This window comes from Cuculus canorus, chromosome 11, assembly GCF_017976375.1.
Source record: "Cuculus canorus isolate bCucCan1 chromosome 11, bCucCan1.pri, whole genome shotgun sequence".
NCBI lineage: Eukaryota > Metazoa > Chordata > Aves > Cuculiformes > Cuculidae > Cuculus > Cuculus canorus.
In genome coordinates, this window is record NC_071411.1 from 12,793,691 (window position 1) to 12,816,573 (window position 22,883).

The 22,883-nt window shown below is 39.6% G+C and overlaps 2 long non-coding RNA genes across 2 annotated transcripts in view; both read left to right on the forward strand.

Moving 5' to 3' along the window:
• LOC128853317 (uncharacterized) overlaps positions 1-15,895 on the forward strand; it is a 113,077-nt gene extending 97,182 nt beyond the window's left edge. The window contains exons 10-12 of the long non-coding RNA XR_008451773.1: positions 7,918-8,032; positions 8,813-8,865; positions 12,090-15,895. This is a non-coding gene — a long non-coding RNA (uncharacterized LOC128853317). The remainder of the gene's footprint in view (positions 1-7,917; positions 8,033-8,812; positions 8,866-12,089) is intronic.
• A 4,560-nt stretch (positions 15,896-20,455) lies between these two features.
• LOC128853309 (uncharacterized) overlaps positions 20,456-22,883 on the forward strand; it is a 37,291-nt gene continuing 34,863 nt past the window's right edge. The window contains exon 1 of the long non-coding RNA XR_008451759.1: positions 20,456-22,762. This is a non-coding gene — a long non-coding RNA (uncharacterized LOC128853309). The remainder of the gene's footprint in view (positions 22,763-22,883) is intronic.

Consider the following 22,883-nt stretch of genomic DNA (forward strand, 5'->3'; position numbering starts at 1 on the left):
CATTGTTTGGGCGAGGCAAAAATAGAGCTTTGATGTTAAAGAAGGTCAAGAAATTTCAGATGAGATTGTGAGAAAAATAACTGAACGTGTAACTTTTTTTTTTTTTTTTTAAAAAACAAAGCTGGGAAGAAGCCATAAGCAATAGACTTTCCATTTTTGCCTCCAGCATAAAAATGTACAAATGATGCATGAAGTATCAAAAGAAGGAGAAGAAAAATAGACTATCAAGACTGTTGCTTTATTTTGCATTTAATAAGGTGCATAGAAATTGCTGTAGACAATTGACACAACATATCGGTATCTGCAAAGCTGTATACTCGGTGAACTTGGTTCTCCTCCTTACCAATACAAGGGCACAATCTTGTCCTTTCAAGCCATCATTACATCAAGATCAGTCCCTTCCATCTCTGACTGACAGCCCAACTGCATTTCTTTGGGAGAGTGGAGCTCAGTTTGCTGGCTGCAGAACAAACTTGTTCACACCTGGAGTCCTTCAGTAGTTCGTCAGGAAGGAAAACTCCACTAATCATGTAATTCTTTAATAATTTCTCTGTTGTCTTGAGACACATTTTCCTTTCTCTTACCTCCCATCTCTGCTTTCCAATTAGCATCTCCACAGGGGAAGCATTGCCAGCAGGTGTGTGCTCCTCTTCTAGCTCTCTGACAGCTTTTGCCATAGCAGCCTTCTTGCCGCAAAAGCTCCTGAGAGGACAACATCTCCCTTCCTGCCTTAATTCTGACGATTTAGGAGCTTAGGGGGCTGTCTCAGCTATTCAGAAGTGTGAAGGGAAGAAACGAAATGTTTCTGTAACCTTCCACACACTTTATTTCTGTTCTAATAACTTGTAGTCTGGGTAGAAATAGAAAATCTAGCTTCACTAGATTTATCTTTGGTCTTATACTATGTGGCATGAAATATCCAGCTGTATGTCATAGTATATAATCATATTTCTGTATTATTTTTATTTAAAACAGAACTGAATAACTGTCAAGCTACCAAAAACTCAAGATTTTTTTTTTAAATGTATTAAGATGGCAATTTCATTTTTTTTGCATTTAAATACAGACGTCAGCACAAGTTTCTAGATCAGTACCTGCCCCTGTGGGCATTCAGTTTCTAGGTGCTAGTGTTGTTCATTTGTTCAAACAGTACAGGTTTAGGGGATTCTCTTAGTGCATACGATGTCTTCTGAGGATATGCCTTGCCTTCCACTGACAGCAAAGATATAAAATAGTTCATCCTTTTGTAGGAAGTAATTATTGTCAGTGTTATGAAAGTTGAATGTAATTAGCCTCTATGCTGGTCACGTTGTGCTCATTGTATAACAAATAAACTGGGTTAACATGTGCTAAGTACGAGTAACCTCAAAACACGGTGTAGCTGTTAATGAAAAGACCAGCTAACCAACCCAGACTATTTCATTATATTACTGGAACAAAAAGAGAGCCGATTCTGAAAATATATTTTCAGGTTTTATACTCGGCTAACTGTTGAAGAAATATATTAATTTAAAATTATTATAAAGACAGACATAGGCTGAAAATAGTGCAATTTATACCAGTGAGAGATATGTAGTAGCTATTTTTATGATATTATCTTTTAAAATTAATTTCTGTTTAATAATGGACTATTTCCTTGTCAGAAGATGTTTGTATACTCAGAAGTCTGTGACATACAGTTAGAGGGTTATGTGTCAGTATGACTCATTAACAAAAATTAACTTGTCTGGGTGTACAAATTTAGGCTTTTTTTCAGGCATCTTATAAACAATCCCCATATGCTTGGATGGATTCAAACTGTAAATGTGAACAGAACTGCTTAAACCTTTACCACCCAAATCACAAGCTTGAAAATTCTACATTTTAGCATTTAATGGAATTGTAGCAGATGGGAAACTTTTTCTAGTTATACTGTTTAAGACAACCCTCTGAAATGTACTTGTTCTTCTATTTTGTTTTCTTTTTATTTTTTCCCTACAGATAAACAGCAAAATTGGCTTCTGAGAAACCAAATCACTAACACTTCAGTTTATAAATACAACAGCAAGCCTTAAAGTAAATGCAATCAGAATTTTCACAGATGTTTTTCCTGAAGGGTAATAATAATAGTAGACTTTGAGCAACTTTCATACCTGCAAGCTTAAAATGTCCTTGCAGAAAATCTCCTCAGCTGTGCCACATATTCTGTAGCACCTCTGCCAAAAGATAAACAGACAAAGAAAAGATATGAGCACAAAGAGTAGTCTCTCTCGATGCATTCTGAAATGTGGAATAACATTCCACATTTGTTCAGGGCCAAATTCAATCCTTGCAACTTATTCCATCTACCACTGAACTGGAGACCTGAGCCCCAGCTTGTGTATGGGCTGGGCTGATGTAAAGCAGGGATCCCGATCACTGTTTGTACCTGTTGAAGATGGTCTTTTTTTCCCAGTTCTCTAAAAGTGGCCCAAATTGCCACCCTCTGCTTAGTTTAATTAAAACCAGTTGAGATTTTTTTTTTTTTTTAGGGCAAGTGAGATAAGAAGAACTTGCTTCATATCTCCTCTGCAGACTTTCTCTTTAAAGGACGCTGCTTCTCCAAACCACTGTAAGAAAAAGTAAATGACACACAGTGCTTTGAACATGCACACGTTTGGGCCAATGCATTTGGCATGTATAGTAATTATCTTTTTTCCATTCGCTATCACAGAGCAAGCCAACAACATCCAGGTTTTTTCTAGGGGGTAGATTATCCACTGTTGTAGCAATTTCAGAGGCAATCCAATTACTAATAAATATCCTCAGCACCAAGTATAGCAATTCTGTGCTGGAGTGAAAGCTCTTACCTACCCCCAGGCTGAGTCACTGCGCTCTTCTCTCTTCCAAAAGTGAGGTCACTGGCAAGAAAGTTGGTTTTGCTGGAATTAAACAAATGCAGGTGGTAACGAGAGTTAATTATATAACAGTGTGAATGCTAGATATCCTAAAGGATGTTGAGCATTTTCCACTGATCCTAATCTGTTTGGGAGCAAGTAGCACCTGTGAAGAAACATTTCACATGAAAATGGAAGTTTGGAGGAGCTCAGCGTCTGGCCTTGTCCCAGAATTCCTTTTATGCTGAATTTGAGCATAAAAAGGAGGACAAAACAGCTGAGCAAGGACTGCAAAAAGTGATATTAAAAAGAAAATCATACAAGCCTGTATGTCTATGGGAAAATAATTTAAAACACATGAAATCTTGCTCACAGAGAAGTCTGCTGTAAATTTCTGCTCATAGAGGAATCTCACTAAACCCTTCCTATGTATATAAGGTGCCACCACAGCTGGAAAAGTGTGTGCTGTTGTGGGCACTGCATGGTTAGAAGCACTGGCAGACTGTGAGGGAGATCATACCCTAATAACAAAAGTCATTAGGGGAGCAAATAATTTCCCCCATCACCCTCTCCCCATTTGAATCTGCTGCCTTTTGTATTCTGCTTATCTTTCTGTGTTTCTTGTTCAGGGTTTCGGTCTCAGGAGCTACACTATCAGCACTCCAAAGGATTGCTAATGTTAAATAACTTGTGTTAAAGCAGTAAAAAAATATTTGCATGTGTGTAACTTTGGTAAGCTAAGGTGAATTGAAACCAGGAACTGGATTTTGGTACAGGTAACTGAAGGGTGCTTATACCTCTGAAAATGGAAAACACTTTGAAGTTCTAACACTTCGTGAGAAAAAAAATCTTCTCCTGGTGTTGCTTATGAACTGCCTGTGGTGCTCCTTCATACAAGTCAAGTTTACTGCAGTGTCCTAACCTTTAGTATTCACCTCCTATATTTCCTGTTGTGCAGCACCTAGTGTTTTATGGTTACTAGGTCTGCCTTGGACATGACTGTATTTTAAGTATATATATAGTTCTAGAAAATCCATCTGTTTTAGCAACTGAATCTGCTTGGGACCCTTTGTAGGCTCAGGGTTAATGCCTGTTGGAGACAGGAGCTGACAACCTCTATTTCAACAGCTTTAGGACATTTTGTTTCAATTCTAGTTACTTCCATCTGCTTGCAGATTTCAGGCCTGCCATCCTCCCTTCTTCTGACAAAAGCACGTGGAGCTTGACAAGAATCTGAAAAGTCAGAAAAGGAATGTGGTGGGATCCTGGATGCTCGGTTCATGCATAGGACAGAAATAGCCTGTAGTTTGTTGGCTGTAGCAAACGCTGTGCACAGTTGGTAGCTTATTGTTTGTGTCACCTGGCAACGTAAGGCTTCCTTTGAGGGGAGGGTGATGACATATTTATCATAGGATAATTGGCTGCTGTCTGCCTTGCCAATACCTAATAATGATAAAAAAGTTGTTTGGTTTTTCACATGGGAAGGAGGTAAAGGATTGCTTCAGTTCTCTGTAAATGAGCAGTCAGGCATGTAAATCAGCTTTTGATTTTAAGGAAAGGAACGTTTGGGGGTACAGAGATGGAAATTCATAAGTCACACCATTTTAACCCTTTTGTCATAGAAATGCACTTTTTCTTTTAATGTACCATTATGTTTAATGACAGTGCAATTAGAGCTGAAATAATAACACTGTCATCTGGTTTATAGTTCACACAACCACCCAGATCAGTGCTATTACAGCAACTACTGCCCCAAGGTTTGCAATGCCAATAGCATGCAGTTTATACCTGTTGGATGATTCAGGATTCATTATAACATATTGTTTGTATGTCCAAGGGCAGTATTATGCAAGAAGTTTGAGAAAGGTGGTCATCTTTCCTGGTTTCAAGACCTCATTGTTATGGAAGACACAAGTTCAGGGGCCCTGTGCAGAGACTGCCTCCATGCGTGGTGTTGGGGTAACACAGAGCAGTCCTGAGGTGTCCAAGGAACCACTGACTTGGTGGTGGGCTGGATCTGCTCATCGTGCTGCCCCAGAGTGGTCTGTCTGCAAGGCTGCCCAGCCCCAGAGCAGGTGTTACAGCACTGTGTGCTCAATTCTTCAGATCAAAAGAAATCCAAGGGCTAAATGCTACAAATCCTCCAACCATAATGAGTAAAGTGTTTGTATGTGAGTGAAGGTGTAGTACACACTTCTGACCAGTGTTGGTAGGAAGAAGGAACTGAAGCCATTTTCTAGTCCTGGTCCTCTCCTGGATTCTTGTTGTGGTTGGCAGTACCTTTTGTACCTGCTGAACCACGAACCAAAGTGGCTATTGAACAACAGCTCTTTGCTACAGACACAGTCAAGCTTTAGGGTGACTGCTTTTTTAAAAATATATCCTCCTTTTAGCACCTGTTTCTTGTGCTGGAAGGAAGATATGTTACCAACTGAAGGGGAGCATAAAGGCGCAGGTATTTAAGACAGTTCTGCCTCCTGTTCAAAGGAGCTGGATCTTCAGAAGTGTTCTATGCACAAGAGCTCCCACTGTTCTCTAAATCACTCTTCTGAAAAGCTGTTGAAATCAACAGTGTTTTTGGCTTTGACATGCTTGGGGTTTGTGTCATATCCATCTGGGAGACAGAGCAGGCCATTAATGGTATTAAGTTTATTACTGTAACTTAAAATGCATTAGAGATTCAGAGCACACAGTAACTCCAGGGTGACTACTGCCAGCAAATTAGCTTTTACCTCTTATAAACTGTCACTTTTTGAAGTGTATGAAGAAAGGAGAGAGGTCACTAGTACTTAAAAATCACTACTTATTATCAGTCTTATCATATAGGTACATCACACTGTATTAAGTTATGTTAAGGTAATATGAGTCACACGTGTATGTGTGTATTTATACACATACATACAGCAGAGCTGAACCCATTAATCCAGAAGTAAACATCTATGAAGAATACAGTACATCACCCGTCAGAACGTCACTCACCAAATTACTCAGCATGTATAAAATCCACAGAAAATGTCAGTACTTATTAGGAATGGAGCACATTTGTATTTTCCTGAAAAGTATAGTTTGCTTTTTTACTACAATATGAAATTTACTTTTCTCCCTGAAGCTATTTGGAAGCTCTTTATAGCCTGATTAATGCAGCCCTTTGGGAATCAGAAACTACTGTGCAGCCTGTTGCACTGGCAATTTCAGCATGACTCTGGCCTTACAGGATCACAGGATTTCTTCCAAATTGATAAGGCTTCCATTTCCACAGTGAAAGAAATTCCTTAAACTGGTTTCTCAAAGCTGTTTGCTTGTATTACAATGAAGAAAGATGAACTTTTTGTTGGTGCTTCTAAAAGTCTGAGACTGGGAAACATCCAAACGTATGTAGTTTAAAATTAATTTTGCTTATTGGGGCAAAATAAACATTGTCCCACCACTGCTTAGTGGTACATTCTGAAGGCAGAATCCCAAAAGATCACGGATCAAGAAGTGGGGAGATACCCTCCTTATATCTGCAGAGCCAAATGGTGCAGTAATAAATATTAAATGATGCTGCTAGCTAGAAGATGATCTGTATTCCACAATTGTATTTCATGTGTTAGAGATGTGAATTAGCATCCCATGGAGATATTTTATTTATGCTTTCATATTTCCAAACTTGATAAACACAGAAATAAAACTCAGATATGTAGAACTCCTCTTAGTTAATCCAGCTTTTAATCTAATTAGATATTAATTTAATTAATATTTAGGATTAAAATAGAAAAAAAAAACCTTGAATTTATCATAGTTTGGGGCTCAAAACAGGTGATTTTTTTTTAACATCCACTAAAGAGCAGAAAACAAGACACACCAAGAGAATTCTAAAAATTTCGTATTGCAGAGAAATAAAGAAAACCTCTATTAGATGTGAGTCTCTTCTCTTCTACCTCAGTTTCATTGCAGCCCATCTAATGACCGCAGTGGGCTTAACCCTGCTTTATGGTGTTGCAACTGAGGACGAAATAAAACCCATCGTCTGTTGTGCACTGTTTCATACATAAAACCAACTGGTTTTAGCATTTATCACTGTATATGATCATATTTTAAAAGACATCTCTTTACATATTATGTTCATGTGGACCTTACAGTTTTCATCCCTGAATTTCAGGGGAATATTATTCATAATACAGCTGAATCGCTACATCTGGCCCGATGTTCATGGCATTTTGGTATTCGTGTTACTGCAAGTATTTTTACAAATGGTTTTGATGACCTATGTGTTGGTGAGGTGATTTTCATTTGCTTGTTTGTGTTTTATGAAACCTGAGTGTTGAAACCATCTGTGGGTAAACAACCACAACAGGTTGGAGATATTGCTGGCTCGTCACTGGCGGTGACAGCAGCTTCACCTATTCTTCTGATTCTGTAAACTAGGAGATATGGAGAGTATTTAAGGGATTGCTTGCTGTCATTGAAAGCTATTCCTTGTGTTTGGGAGTAGATAATGTCACTATGAAAGCTGCTGGAAAAGAAACTGGGAGCCCAGGAAGGGAATGTTGGCAGGAGCTGGAGCATGAAAGGATGGAGACATAAATATTCTCATGGCAGCAAGTATGAGGGAAGGAGTTTCCCAGAGGAACAAGATATGACAGCTGGGGTTCAAAAATCACTTATTTGGAGTGAGAGTGTAGCTGTGGTCTGGATGAGAGCAGGGCTAGGCTGGCAGGCAGGCTGTAAGATGAGGGCTCTGCCCAACCACTGGTCCCAGAAGCCTGCAGATGTCTTGTGCTGCTTTGCCTGCCAGGTGGGCCAGGGTGCTTCTTGGTGTAGGTTGTGACCACAAGGCTTTAAAGTAATGCAAGGTTCTTTTGTGCTTTAACACCTTTTCCTCAGTGTTGGCATGCAGATGCTTTTTCTGCTTCAGAGATCTGGCACCCATCACTTGCAGGGCACTCACACCGCGGTTCTCTCAAAGAGCACTGCAGAGGGCCTTTGGACCTTTAGGTTGCATGGGCTAGCTTGGAGGGTTTCATGGGCTTCAGAGAGAAAAGGCAGGCCTGTGGCTCAGCTGTCCTCTCATTATCTGCAGGTGGCATGTTTTCCAGTATATCATATGAATTGGAGACTATACTTGTGTGCTCACTGCTTTGGGACAGTTATCAAGTTTCCCTTTCCAACGATGCCCTTTGAATTCAAAGCCCAAGGTGAGAAAGTGTGCAAGTTGCTGGGAGGCTGGTCCGGGATTGGTGGCATTGAACTGGGATTACTTGGAGAATGCTGAACCACTCTTCATTTGGAATCTATTTCTTTCCTGTGAAGGAAAGAGAGAACAGTGCTCTGATTATCTGGTGCTCATTTTCAACCATGTCAGTTAATTAGCTGAAGACCAACCAGATGGGAAAGGATTTATCATACTGCTTCCAGAGGCTCAGACACTGGATATTGCCCAGTTTCAGGCGCTTGGGAAGTTATTTATTTTTTCTCTTTTTCCAGGAGGCTGAACACAGGAGGGGAAGGTGAACTCCCAGTTCTTTATTCCTCTGTGAGAAGGGTTAGATGCTCATTAAACTTCAGTCTGCAGCTCACTGGTTGTAACACAGATGATTTTGCCACCTAAAACTGTCTCTAGCAAAAGATCCAGCTATGCTCTGTATCATAATGGATGTGAACTAGGAATGAATTCAGTCCTTCAGGTATTGAAGTATATTTGAGATAATATAACAATATTGAGAATTTATATCTTCCGGGCAGGTGTCTGCCCACTGCCTTGGTGATCTCAGAGCCAGAAAGAGCAGAAGCAAGGAGACAAGCCCTATCTTACATGCTCGTAAGAGGGGATGGTAGGCCTTTCAAGGTACAGCTGTAATAAAAGTGGGCAGGGTATGAGTTGTACAGCTGACCAGGAGCACTGAGGAGTGATTTATTGATTGCAGAATGAGCCTTAGGTAAGGACCCTGAAATCTGTTTCCTTTTTCCTATTCCAGCACTGTTCCAGCCATCTTGGGCAAGTGGTATCTTGGATTGTGGATATACATAGGTGAGTCTGAGTCCTGGGCAATTATTATATGTGAATTAAATGGTGTCGTTTGGCAGTATTGTCCATTCAGATATGAGCATCTGTCTTTGAGAGCACTGCTTACGCCTTGTCTCCATGGCAGAGAGACTCACCTGCACATTCTTTCCCTCATCCTTTAGTTTTTTAGAGAACTCTATTTGCTACAAACAGGGCTTTTGCCCTGCTTCCCTAGACACTTGTCTTTGCATCCCCTAGCTCGGGCTCTTCCACAATTACTCGCTTCCTTTGACATTTCTTTTATTGCTCTCTTGTGCACAAGCTCATACTAACACATGTTAGAACAGTAACATCTTTTTGTAGCACTACTTTTAATTAGTCTGCACCTTCCCCTGGGATAACTGTTTTCTCTAAAGCTTTCTGCAGGTACATATTTTGCACTTGATTCACTGCATTACCTGTATGGTAGTACAACTGCCTCGCCAGGAGGTTGTGGTGTTTGCTGTTCAGGTGTCTGTCTGTGTTTCCTCCCCGGAGTGCAGAGTTCTCTGATCCTGGTTGATGAAAATTACTGGCAATGTGGAAAGAATATTTTTAATGATGAGAGAAGGGAAGGATGAAGGCGGACATTTTCAAAGCTACTTCTGTGATGTTGGTATTTGGAGTCCACTTGTTTCAAGGGAAATGAGCATCTGAGTCCCAGTGATGGCTTTCAAGAAGTCTTTGTTTCAAAATGTGTTAAGAGCAGAAATGGAGAAAGCAGTTTGTGTTATAAATAAGGACATGGATTATATGGTGCAAGTAAGCTATTTTATCCATGTTTTGCTGTACTTACAACGACTGATCACAAGACTAACTGGGAATGAAGTTATATTAGTTGTGCTACAAAGGTCTGCAGAGCCACTCTCAGAATCTGCCGTGCAACACTTTCATATTATTATAGTCCTGTACAGTGTCTTTGATAATTTCACAGCGTCCTGTGTTTAGCCGGTAGGCTCCATAAACCTTGACTAATTATTTTTACATTCTGCATCTCATTACAGCATATGTGCCTGAACCTCTGTGCCATGCTGTTCACAGCAAGTTTTGTAACACATATCAGATCAGCAGTTTTGCTTCTCTAAGTTGTGGAAAGTATAAATCCTCGCAGTTCTTTCTCCCTTTGCTTTCTAACACCTGGTATCTTGACTTTGCTTATGTGAGCGGCATCTTGGCTCATTTAATTAGTTTTCTGCCTGTATGCTGTAGCTGACAAATTAGCTGTAATCAAAATATTTATTACAACTGCCCATTTACCCTAGTTCTGTATGCACGCTGCCACAGGGTTTCTGTGCAAACAGAAGCTCCCAATAACCCCTGAACAGTGTAGCAGGTTCATTTCTGGTGGGAAAAATAGGATTTCAGATTTTCAGAGGGACTTCTGCCTGGGACAGAAGACAGATAGGACACATCACCCCCTTCTTTGGCCTTTACAAATCCCATTGTGTTCCCCGTGTCATACATTCAAAATATTTCAGTAACGAATATTGAGCTCTCTAATCTGAGCACTTCATCTCCCTGGCAGTGCTCCGCCGTTAGCTCCTCTTTGTGTCGGAGCAAACATAAGCTACTTGTTCTCATTTTCATGACCTCTTCTCATTCAATTCATTACTGGGATGTTGGCTTCATGGCCCAATAACAGCGTTAGGCATTGCTCACGTCTTGACACCTCCAGTGAAGCCTGGCTGCGGGTCTCCGCCGTGCTAGGAGCTCCCCCAGCTGCGCAGCCCCTTCGTTGCTCCCCTCCAGACTCGAGCTGGGCTTTGCCATCGCCCTGGTACAGACCAGCAGCTTGGCACTGGGTGGGCAGCTGGAGCACCTCCACTTGGCTGCTGTCTTTGTGTGAACTAAGGCATCAAGCTCAGTGAAGACCTAATGCCTGAAAGGCTGAGAGGTACACAGTGTTGGGGATGAATATTAGAGGGAAAAAAAAAAAATCTATCCTGTTTATGTATGTGCCTGTTAATATACTCCATGCAAAAAACCTTCAGGTTTTGCCTCCCTTTGTCTGGGCTTTTGCTGTACCTATATACCAGCAGGGAAATCTCTGCCTCTGCGCACGGATCTGTCTCTACTAAATGGCTTCTACCACAGGAAGCTTTTTTTTTTTTATTATTATTATTCTTTCATTTACTAACTTAATGAGCTGGGAAATCATTCCTGTGCTCTTCATGCAACTAGACAATAAGGTGATTCTTTTGTAATTAGCTAATGCATCTATTTACATGTTTTTTACCATTACCGTTAATCAATTACCATTGCGGGAGTTAGTAAAACTGCTTTGTGGGGCTATTATATATTGATGTCAGTTTAAACTGCTGTTTCTTTCCACTCAGCCATTTATTGTCATGTTGGTCTGACATGCTGTAACATGATGATTATGATGTGATATGTTGTAATATATTCTTATGCTAAATTCCCATTGTTTTCAGCAGGATTTGGGAATAAATTAGGTAAGGATATAACTTCTGTATGGGATTGTCTGCATAGGACCAGTGGGTATATGGGGAGATTGTAGCTTGAATTGTTTTTAACACAGCTTAAGTATTCCTAAAAGAGAGCAACAGTGGACAATACTGCATGTTCTATTGAATTATTTTCTTAGTGAAGATAAATAGTGGTTTGAGGCTCTAAGCAATACTGCAGTTTTGGTTTATTTTAGTTTTATTTCATATTTTACGGTTCCATTTTTGCCTGCTGGCGTTGAACATCATGCTCTGTTCTGTTGTTACTTCCATGAAAAGTGGATTTGAAACCAAAACGTAAGATAGTCTTCACTGCTGCTCCTCTCAACTTTATTCATCACTTCAATTATCCTTGTTCAAGGGTGAAGCCTAGAAGGGCACAAAGGCAGTGATAACAACAGCCAAAAGGTAAAATTACCCACCTCTAATGTCAGGGAAGGAGCAGTGCACAAGTTTGCAGGACAAGGAAACATTCAGCCCTTCATCCAAGTGCATGATGACTGTATTATGATTCCAAGTAGAGGAGAACTAGAAAAAACATTTTGTTCTTGAATGTCTTCTTATTTCCCTGGGATTTACTTTACTGCATTTCTATTTATGCCATACATGACCTGTGAATGTATATTGTGCTGCTGCCTATGGAAGTGCTACTTTTCTGAGATACTCAAAGGCACAGGAAAATCTGCACATACTTTAAGACACTGATTTCTGAATCTGTTTTTTGTTTTGCTTTTTTCCTGACAGATATATATCTTAAATATATTAATTACCTTTTTAACTATTGATAGACTGACAAAGGAAAGAATGTGCTTTGGGCTGCATTGAGGTCCATGAAGATCCTAAGACTGGTCATAAAATAAAAGCTACAAGTTTTACATCCTAATGTAGGAAACTGTGTTATGTCAGAAAACCTCTTGCTGATTTCAGCGGGTTGGCTTGCCTGGCTTCCATGAATGTGACTTTATCTTAAGCTGCCTTGTCTGTACATTTCAGTAGAGTTTAAAGAGAAAAGACTGAGAGAAGACAAAGAATTAAATGGTTGTGTCATTAAGCCTTCAACATTTGCAAATAGGGCTTTGGCGAAGTTTGACTTCCCTTCCCCGTGGTAAGTACTTTGTTTGGTTTTGGTCATTTAGTTACTTATTAAACCTCTCACAAAGCTTTTTTAATATTTCTCCTTTTATTAACTGCTGTCACAGAAACTGTATTTCTTGCTTTCTCTCTTTTCACATGCTGTAGCCCTGCAACATCCGAATTAAGTAAGTGGAAAGGACAGTGATTTAATTATAAATCTGGAAAAAAGTTTGCAGAAATTCGTTCTAAAACACATACAGTAATTTTCATGGCAGAAGATAAACATGTACCGAATATGCCATTATGTTTAGAGGGAACCAAACCTTTTCAGCTTAGGGAACCTTCTCCGTTTTGCTTCATTACCACTTTTGTTGGAAATAAGCTGTCATTTGAAAACCTTGCAAGTGGAAATTAGTACACAATAACTAGACCAAAGCAGCTCTATGGCTTTTGTAAATATACTGGACAGGCTCCTGTATGGAATGTATTTTAGATGTTGCTGTGATGAGAATCGATGGGATTGTCTTTGCTATGGTGTCCACCCACATTTTTTTTTTCATTCAGAAAATTAAACGCTAATTTGCTGGGAAAAAAGTTTTAATAAAAGTATTAGTTTGTGCTTCAGTGATTCTTCATTAATAAATGCAGCTGGAATTGGTCTGTGGGGGATGTGACGAGCAAAGTGCTGACAGACGCTTCACATAGCAGTAACTATTGCTTTTGCCTTTCCAAGTTAAATTTGATGTCCTGTCATAGGGAGACTCTAGTTAACGGTGTATCTCTCTCTTATGAGATTTCCAATAAAACAGTGTTACTGCATTAGCTTTGCTGTGCTAGAGACCTACAGCTAAGGCAGGATGATCACAGTTAAGGGCAGTGCACTCTTAGACTTCTGTCAGGCTGGTTTATTCTTGCTCAGGACTTGGTGCTGCACGCATGGTTGCAGGTTTTGCCTGGGCTATTATTCACAGGAGCAGAGCGTGTGGACTATCCATGCCACAGGCTCAAGTCCTAGCAAGATGGACATCAGCGGGCTCTTGGGTGGGTTTCCCAAACAGTCTCTCCAGGGACATGGGGCTTGGGAGGCCACAGGCTGCGGATCATTAGTCCAGTCAAATACACAAGAGAACAAAAGAAGTTTATACATCTTTCTCTGGGTTGTATTTTGGCCCCTTTTCACGGCAGGCAAACTGCTATGAGGCATCCAATGTTAATGTTGTACCTGTTTGCATTGCTCCCCGATACCCTCATTCACAGTAAAAATCAGAGCTTTCAGAAAGGCGTCAGCTGATGCCCATTAGAGATCATCCAGACACTGCGGTACCATAATGGCTCAGCAGGAGCCACTCTACAGTTATCTCTGGATGTACAACTAATGTGATATCTGCTTTGAAAAAGTCATGACCTAACTGTCTCAGTGTTAGATCTGAAAGTAATAAGCCTCCAAAATGCTACTAGCTCTTGTTTCCTTTTGTAACTGAGACATGTTTGTCTCAGTTGTGTGAGACAAGCTAATTTTGTCTAGGAATGATGTGTAATTTCTTGGAGAGTTTTCCTTTGCTGTGATACTGCAGCCCATCTCCGTGTTACTTACCTGCTACCAGAGAAGGAATTATGTCCACCAGGAGCAGGACCTTCTGCAGCCCACGGCAGCTCGGCTGAGTAACTTCCCTTCCTACAGGAAAGACAAGGTAGTAGCTTTGGAGCATCGCCCTCCTAGTTTAATAAAGATATTTACATTTTACAGTTTTTATTCTGTGATCTAAACCCATACCCATAATAAGTATAGAAATATTATATACTAGATATTTTAATTAAAAGTTTTATTTATGACATTTTAGTCCATTTGAAACACTGAGAATAGCTCTAGGTTTAATGCAGGAAGGATTTTCTTTATCTACGTATTAAAAGAAAAAGGAAATGGAATATGGTTGTTTTAACATTTTAAGTGTCTTTATGTCAAGTATAACTGGAATCCTGGATTTTATTTTTTAATGAAACTTAATTCAGCCTAGTTAGGAAACCAATAACCATATTTTGTAATTCAGTTTATTAAAGTAATAAACACAGCTATTCCAGGAAATGAAAACATTTCTGGATATGAAATACAGAGTTCTCTGAAGAAGATATTCAACTGTGGGTACCTGATATTTAGTAAGTAAGCCTGTACATTTTGCTATGAAACAGAGTTCTTTCTTTCTAAAGATACTGGGTGTCATCTGATTTCACTGATGTCTGTGAACATTGAAGATCCTTAGCATTTTCGAGAACTCATCTGACTTCATTGGGATATTTAAAGTAAATTTAGATGTCTAATTTTAAGCAAGAGATAGTCATCCCTTAGGACCTTATTTTTGAATATGAAGACAGCATCAGCTGCGTTAAGCCTGAAATAACAGAACTAGAATTGATATTTAATAATGCACTAAATCCTTAAGAGGCTACAGCATAAGAATACCAAAGTACAAGATAGTTATTAAGAGAGGCCATTAGTAGAATACAGCAGAGTGTTTGTTATTCATCATGATCAGTGAATTCCTAGAGTTTTAAGAGTAAAGTGGAAGATACAAAAATTGGTCGTGGCCATCCAACTGGATCTAGGCTCTTTCTCAAGCAGACAAGGACTCATGCAGTTTATGTTGAAGATTTTCTTCGTTTGTCTTTTATTAAAATAAGTAATATTTTAAAGAGGCTGTTTGGCTGCAGGTTATCCCAGAGGCAGAAGTGCGGGGACAGACCATAGCCTCTTAGCCTCAGGTAGTAGAGCAGGGGCTGAAAGGAAGGATGGTCTGAGTTGCTGCAGATGCCTTGCACCAAATCAGTGCTTGAGACCTGAGCCCAGGAGACAATGGAAATTGCCCATTTATGCTATATAGCATTGTAAGAGGAAAGAGTAAAGTTTATAACTCAGCAAGACTTTTCTACCTATGAAAGTGTTTGTTAGAAATGTAGGCAGCTTTAAAAACTTTTCCTATAAATCAGCATACTAATAGAGATACATCATAAACTATAAAAAAATTATGAATAAATGTAGATTTTTAAGCATTGATCCCAAATCAACCTATTCTTGATTTTTTCTTCTTTTCTTTTAGTCTTTCCGTTTTTCCAGTAATACAGTCATCCTAGTCAATGAAGTTGCCTTTTCTTCTTTTATAGGCACTTAACAGAATTATTAAAAAATATTAAATTGCAACTAAATGTGAGCTATGTAGAGGTGAATTCTTTGGTTATTGATAAAGTTTGCATAAGCCTTGATGTTCTGCAGAAGTCACTTTAATTTACCATTAAATATTTTGAGACAATTGCAGAAGGTAACAGAGATGTGAGGTTTCCTACAAAAGCCACATCCGCTGCTACGAAGCCTTCCCTGGTGGTGCTGTTCCAGGTGGCTGATCTTTCACTTCTTGTCTCAAGAACTGGACTGGGCTTGACAACCTCCCATTCCTCAGGACCTACAGGAGCTGCAGTTAATTAATCTTTTCTTTTTTTTTTTTTTTCTCAAAGGTGATTACTCTGATCTGCAATGAAGGATTTTTTTTTTTTACCATTTCAATCCATTGTGGTATCACACCATGTGGTTTCACACAGGTGCTTGGCAGAGTACCCGAGCAGTTGTGCCTCCAGTGATGCAGGATGGGAGCTTTCTGAGCCTGGTCACACCCATCAGTTACTAAGAAAGTTCCGAGCTCCCTTTTATTTCTGTCTTGCATACCTCTCTTGCTTCCTCTTATGATTGTATAAGGATACTGGTTGCCCACCCTTAAGAATCAGGAGGCACTTAATACAAGGCAGCCAAATATGCACTGCTAATGCTGGATGGTTTGAGGAGCCTTTTCCATCTGCACAGAGAAAAAAATATTTGGCAGAGCCATGGAGAGTGTGATACAAGGAGGCTACCAGTTATTTCCAGAGTCTTGGTACAAATCAGTATGTGTTTAGTGTCAAAACATAGAATTTCAGCAACTTTCCATCCCCCTCCAGGCAGAGCAGATCAGTTGAGTATGCTTCAGAGGAGCACTCAGAGTAAAATGAGAGGCAGCCATGAGAACCAGCCACTTGGAGAAATGCTTCTGAGATAGCTCCCAGGAAAAATGATCACTTATCAGCAGCTGCTGAATGACACAGCACCGTTGCCAAAGCACCAGTCTGCAGCACCTGCTCTCTGCATATTGCCTTTTCTGGCAGTATGTTGGGAAGCATCGCTCCTGTCCCTGCAGCTCCCCAAAGCAGCAGCTCCCTGTACCAGTCCCTCAACACAGGGAAAGGATATGCTGCTCACAGGAGCACCGCTTTCTCTTTGATTGTATTAGCTACGGAATATCATCTGCATCCATTTTTTTCTTTTTCTGTAATCTGTGAGTTGTCTGTGTGCTGAGCTGTGGCTTTTAACCCCAAAACTTTTCAAAACCATACAGTAAGGTCACTCCTTGCTTGTATTTCAGTGCAGTGTTTACTGCAGTTTACATTCTAAGAAACAGCATTAACATGCTCTAATACATTTAAATAAAAGTGTTTTATTGCCTACTGGAATTTCATGCTGCTTGTGAATTTATGAATTGGATTTCCGAGGGATAGTAGTAAGCTGAAAGCAATTTTCAAAGGGGCAGGCAGAAAGTCATTAGCAACACTTTGAAAATAAATTCTTCCTGTTCTGCATCAGTGAGATTTGTGATCCTCTTTACATATATTTTGTTATGATTATTCATTGGTTATCTTTTTGGCACTATTAAAGTAATCTGGAAAAATATATTGCATATTGTGAGGACTACTTTTATTATACCAGCCTCCTAAGTAGGAACACAGGAACACTGAAAGAGAAATAGAAGTGGGAAAAGATCTCCTGGGTTAGCATATCCTGTCTCCTGCTGGCACATCACATCATATAATTCCTTTCATAAAGATATGTAATCTAAAACTCTATGTTCTGTTGAATTTGAAAGGAAAATATGTCTAAATGTGTCTAAAGATGATTAAATAAGCCAATGATATATATAATTATTGTGCATTTTAGTAGATAACATGAAGATTTTATCCCCTACAGTTGCCTTATTTTGTGGTTTTGGAAAGAATTGGTTTTGTTCTATGTAGCTGTCATTTGTTTCTCTGAGTGGGTTTTGTTGAAGAAATGGAAATAACTTAGATTATTGTCTCTTCTGCAGCCTCACACAAAAGCAAGGATCAACAGGATTACAAGAGCCTATTGTGGAGGAGCAGTTAGGTGTTTGGATGCTACTAAAGCTATGGCATGTGGAGCTCTTCTTTGTGCAGGTGGTTCGAGGCTCCTGCAGGTGCAGGCTGGGAGGGTGTCCCTCCACCCTGAGCTCCTCCCAAACTGGCCTGTGGCCCACACCACCTCACCCAGGTGCATCGCAATGAAGAGTCAAGGCAGCTGGTTCTTCCCTACCAGTCTCACCTCAGAAATTGTAAAGGTACTGCTTTTTTTGGTTTTTTTTCCCTTTTTGTCATATGAAAGTATCACTTCGCTTGAAAGTAAAGAATGGTTCATCAGACTTGTTTCTGCTGCCAGTACCATAGTATCTTTATCACGTCTGAACAATTGAATCATTTACCATGGTGTTATTCTGCTCTTTTGTAAAAAAAAATGAGTGCATCTGCATTAGTGGTTTTGTTCAGCCCATGCAGTAGTGCCCTTCTGAAACACATCTCATGATTGTCGTCCCTTACTGCACTTCGCTCTCTTGAAGTACCCACACTAAATCTCTTCTGGAAGACACAGTCTGGGAATGTGCCTTTGTGGTCCAGGCACGGTATGGTGGAGCATTCAATGCATGGCCATGAAAATATGTGTCCTGTGATCCGCAGATCTTCAGGACCAGTTTGCCCTGAGATCCCCTTTTCCTGAGCTGTGCTTTCCAGCACAGACACTAACCACTGTGTTGAACAACAAGAAGATGCCCTTGCTCCAGGAGCATCATTTTGAATCTTCTTACCATACAAGTGGAGTCCCATTTTATCACGATGCCCGAGAAACAGACATCTCGCTACCACACAGAGTAAATAAGATCTGCTGGTATATATTTCAAGTATGAGATTTATTTTAGGCTACAACAGGATTTAATCTAAAAATATTTTACAAAGAGGAGAGAGACGCAGCTGAAAACAACCCAAGTTAATTCCTCAGTGCCTCGCCTGCAGCGTTCTCTTTCTTCCAGCAGAACTCAGTGGAATTTAACAGCACGGTGACTGAAGAGCTCTTTCAAATTATGGAGAAAACAAAATAGCTCCTGTAGTGTTTTTTTCCTCACTTGTTTTAGCTTTTTCTCTCTTTCCGGTTGAATCTGCCTGGAGTGAGACTAATCAGCTATTCCTCCAGAGAAAACAATAGGCGATAGGAAATAAAAATAATAAATCATGACATTTTACTATAAAGAAACAATATACATTGAGAGAGTGACTTTTACAACGTTCTGTTGCTATCTTCAGCAACAGCAAGCTAATAGAACGAGAAGTTAATTCAAGTAGGTTGTTTCTACCAAGTTATTACACAAATACTGCCATGTCTACATGCGTGTTATCTAATCCAAATAGAAGTTAGAAGTTAAATTTTGAGCAACGGGCTTTATCTTTACTATTTCTTTCCTGTTTCCTGAACCCTCCTTAAGGAAGTTTATTTTTCATATATAGAAACACACTGCAAGGAATGCAGTTTATTAATAAAGGTACATTTTTCTATGACATATTAGAGGTACCGATTACATTAATTATGATTTTATTTTGATGTGCACCAAAGCTAGTTTTCATTGAAGGACATGGGTTTTTTTAATTCTCCAAAGATGACTTAGATGATTGAATGCACAAGTATTGGAAGAATTTGTCTCTGCTTTTTTATTCTGTTTTACATAAATTATTTTCATGTGATTTAATCTTATGACCTGAATGAGGAGGTCGCTGTCTCAAATGCCATTGTTTTTTTCAGTCATTTGGCTGGAAGTCCTATCATTTCCTATATGTTAGTGGATTTTTATCACAGTAGAATTCAGCATCTGGATGTTGGAGCAATGCTTGAGAGCAACACAGAGGTAACTAAAGGTGCCAGAAATCTGTAGTGTTGAGCAGTGACATTTAATACGCAGCATCCAATCACAAAACTGAAAGATTTCTATAGTGCACAAGTCTGAAAGGTAATATGAAGGCTAAATTAATTGTATCATCATGTAATCCACAACACCATCTTTTAGCTTTTTGCAAACCAGAGAAACCCTTCACAAAGTGTCTCAAAATAGAAACAGCAATAGAATTCTGTGAAATAGTCTGCAAGATTTCTTGAAGGAATTTCAACACATTTCTCCTCCAGGAAAATGTTTCTATAGCAAATGTTTCTGCAGCAAATTTCAATTTTCCACTGCCCATTATATATTTACGTATAATTTTAGAAGAATCCATGTTTTTTTCTCAAGTTTCCCCAGAATAGCTTGCACTTAAAGAAGCTGTGTCTGGATGATTCAAAATCAAATGCAGAGATTCAGAAGGTTAAGAGGTTACTGGAAATGTGAGTTAGATAAAATTTTTTCACGTAACATTAACTCCAGCTGTTGGTTAGCTTGTTAAAAATAAGCTTCTCAACAGCAAAATGCTCACACGCATATATAAGCACATAAATACTTCTGTTAGTTTCAATAAGAAAGTTAATTAAGTACGCACAAATCTTGAATTTAACAAGATGATGCAGTGGTGATCATTACTGAATTAGCATTGCTTGACTGAGTTACAAATATCTGACTGGGCACCCTCCACAAAACTTAGAGGGAGACAGAAAATGCCAAGTGGAGATTAGCACAAAATGAGGGATAGCATTGGAGCACTCCATGCTGGAGGCTTCTCCCTCAGCACATGAAGTGGCTCACCGCACCAAGGTTTTAACAGTAGTACATTCAGACTCCTAATCTGAACAAAGGTCAATTAAAGTGATGAAGGTTTGTTAATATATTTAAATGAAATACAAGATAAATTTCCTTACTGGAGAGGAGAATCAAACAATTTCGTTTTGATAGCATTACAAACAATGTTCCTTTACCAGTGTAAAATCCAGCGCTTGGCCTTGTTGAATCTCATACAATTGGCCTTAGCCAGACTGCCAGGGTCCCTCTACGGAACCTTCTTACCCTCAAGCAGATCGACCCTTCTGCTCAATTTGGTGTTGTCTGCAAGCTTACTGAGGGACCGCTCGATCCTCTCACCCAGATCATTGATAGAGATATTAAATAAGACTGGCTCCGACACTAAGCCACGAGGAATGCTGCTTGTGACCATCCACCAACTGGATTTAGCTTCACAATCTCTGGGCTCAGCCTTCCAGTCAGTTTTTTTTACCCAATGAAGAGTACACCTGATTAAGCCATGGGAAGCTAAGCTTCTCCAGGAGAATGCAGTGCAAGACAGTGTCAAAATCTTTACTGCAATTGAGCTAGGTAACATCCACAGCCTTTCCCTCATCTGCTAGGTGACTCACCTGGTCATAGGAGATCAGGTTGGTCAAACAGGACCTGCTCTTCATGAACCTGTGCTGGCTGGGCCTTATCCCCTGGTTGGCCCGTGCTTGCCAGGTGAGCGCATTCAAGATGAACTGCTCCATAATCTTTTCTGGTACCGCGGTCAGGCTGACAGGTCTGTAGTTCCCCAGGTCTTCTTTCTGGCTCTTGTTGGTGAGTATCACATTGGCAAGCCTCCAGTCATCTGGGACCTCCCCTGTTGACCAGGACTGCTGATATATTATTCCCTAAGTACTCTTGGGTGGATGAATCTAGGATTGTTCTCATAAAAGTAACTGAAAATGTTGCATTTTTACTGCTGCAGTTCTAACTTTAAACTGCTTTAATCATTTGATTATTTAATTTGACATGAAAAGTGACAGAGGACTTTAATGGCTTAATAGCTCAGAGGAGTCCTAGCTCGTGAATGAAGTTCATAAATGTGGTTTAAAATTGATATAAGTTATCTTCAGGTAAATAGACACTATATCCCTGAAGGATAAGAAAAAGCAGCTTAAGCAGAAAGATTCTCTGTAGAAATAAAATTTCAGGGTTGTTTACATTATCACATTTCTAGGTACGTTGCTTTTTTCAGCTGATGTATTCCAACATGATACTTTATTTTGGCATTCCACACTAACAGAAGACACAGGGCAAACTTCTGCTGTCAGGAAAAAAAAGCATATGTAAGCCTGTGTGTGTGTGTGTGTGTGTACACTCAAAACGCTAAGGATGAAAGGACATTTTTCTAAGTGTGCATTTGTATGCAGATAACTTATGCACCTTCTGTATTTCTTTGTTGAGGACGTTACTGCTGTTGGTCCCACAGTGCAGGCAGCGTGTTCGTCATAGAGGCACTTCATTGAATGCTTTTCTCTCTTTGCTTTGTGTTTTGTTAGCAGCACAAAATCGCTTGTGTCACACACTTTGCAGCTTCTTCCTGTTGTCATTTGCTATCAGTAAAATGCCACTGTTGCCTGCCTTGCCGTCCAGCCGCTGCTTACACTGAAGTCATGACATTCAGCCCAATTTGTGTCTTCTCTATAAGCCACGTAAGTTTATCAACATACAACTTTTTAGGCTCTGTTTTATTGCTTTCATGCTGATCATATTGTTCTCTCCAGCCTTGTGTTTAAGTTCTTTTTATATCTCATCTTTCAAAGCTCCTTCTGGTGTTAAGCCCGCTGATGGTTATAGTGTTTGAATAATAAATGTAATTTGTCAGTTCAAATAAAAACCTCCATCTCTATTTTTCCATGTTACTGTTCCTTTTCTTGTAACTCTTGTCTACTTACTCAGTCTAACGATCTTGATCTCTATAACTTTGTCAATAAATGGAACGGTCAAACAGCCTCTCACCATAATGCATTTCTGCTCTGAAGAGAGAGCTGTGCTTTGTGCGTATTTGCTTCCCACTTGTTTCAATTTGTCGCAGTGCACTCTCACTCTTTTTAAAGTTTCAATGTCATTTCCAGCACTACAACAAGTTGTTCTCCTTCCTCCCTCTTTTTTAATACATCATGTATCAGAAAACAAATCTCCATGGTAATGTACATATTGATGTTTTATTTGCTTTTTAATGTAAAAGTAGGAGCCTGTTTACTTTTTCACTGACAACATAACAACTTTAACCTCATTTGCTAAAAGTTTCCATTCCCTTTTAAAATGTATGTGTTTGTACACAGAGGATTTCACAGCGTTATGTTGGGAAAGTCCAAGAACAGACCAGCAAAGCTGAGTAGGGGTCAGAGAATTCAGCCCTTCAAAGAAACTCTGCAAAAATATGGATGAAAATGGATCGATGAATAAGGTGGTCATTTTGCAGGCTGTCTTTTCAAGAAGACCCAGGAGAAGGTAAGCTGCTGCGGTAGTGACTAGCTGGGGCTTACCTTCTGACTTCATGGTTATCTCTCCCAACTGAAGTTTGGTTTCACCCCAAATCCCAAACTGCTCAGTTATCAGCTCTTCTTGTGTT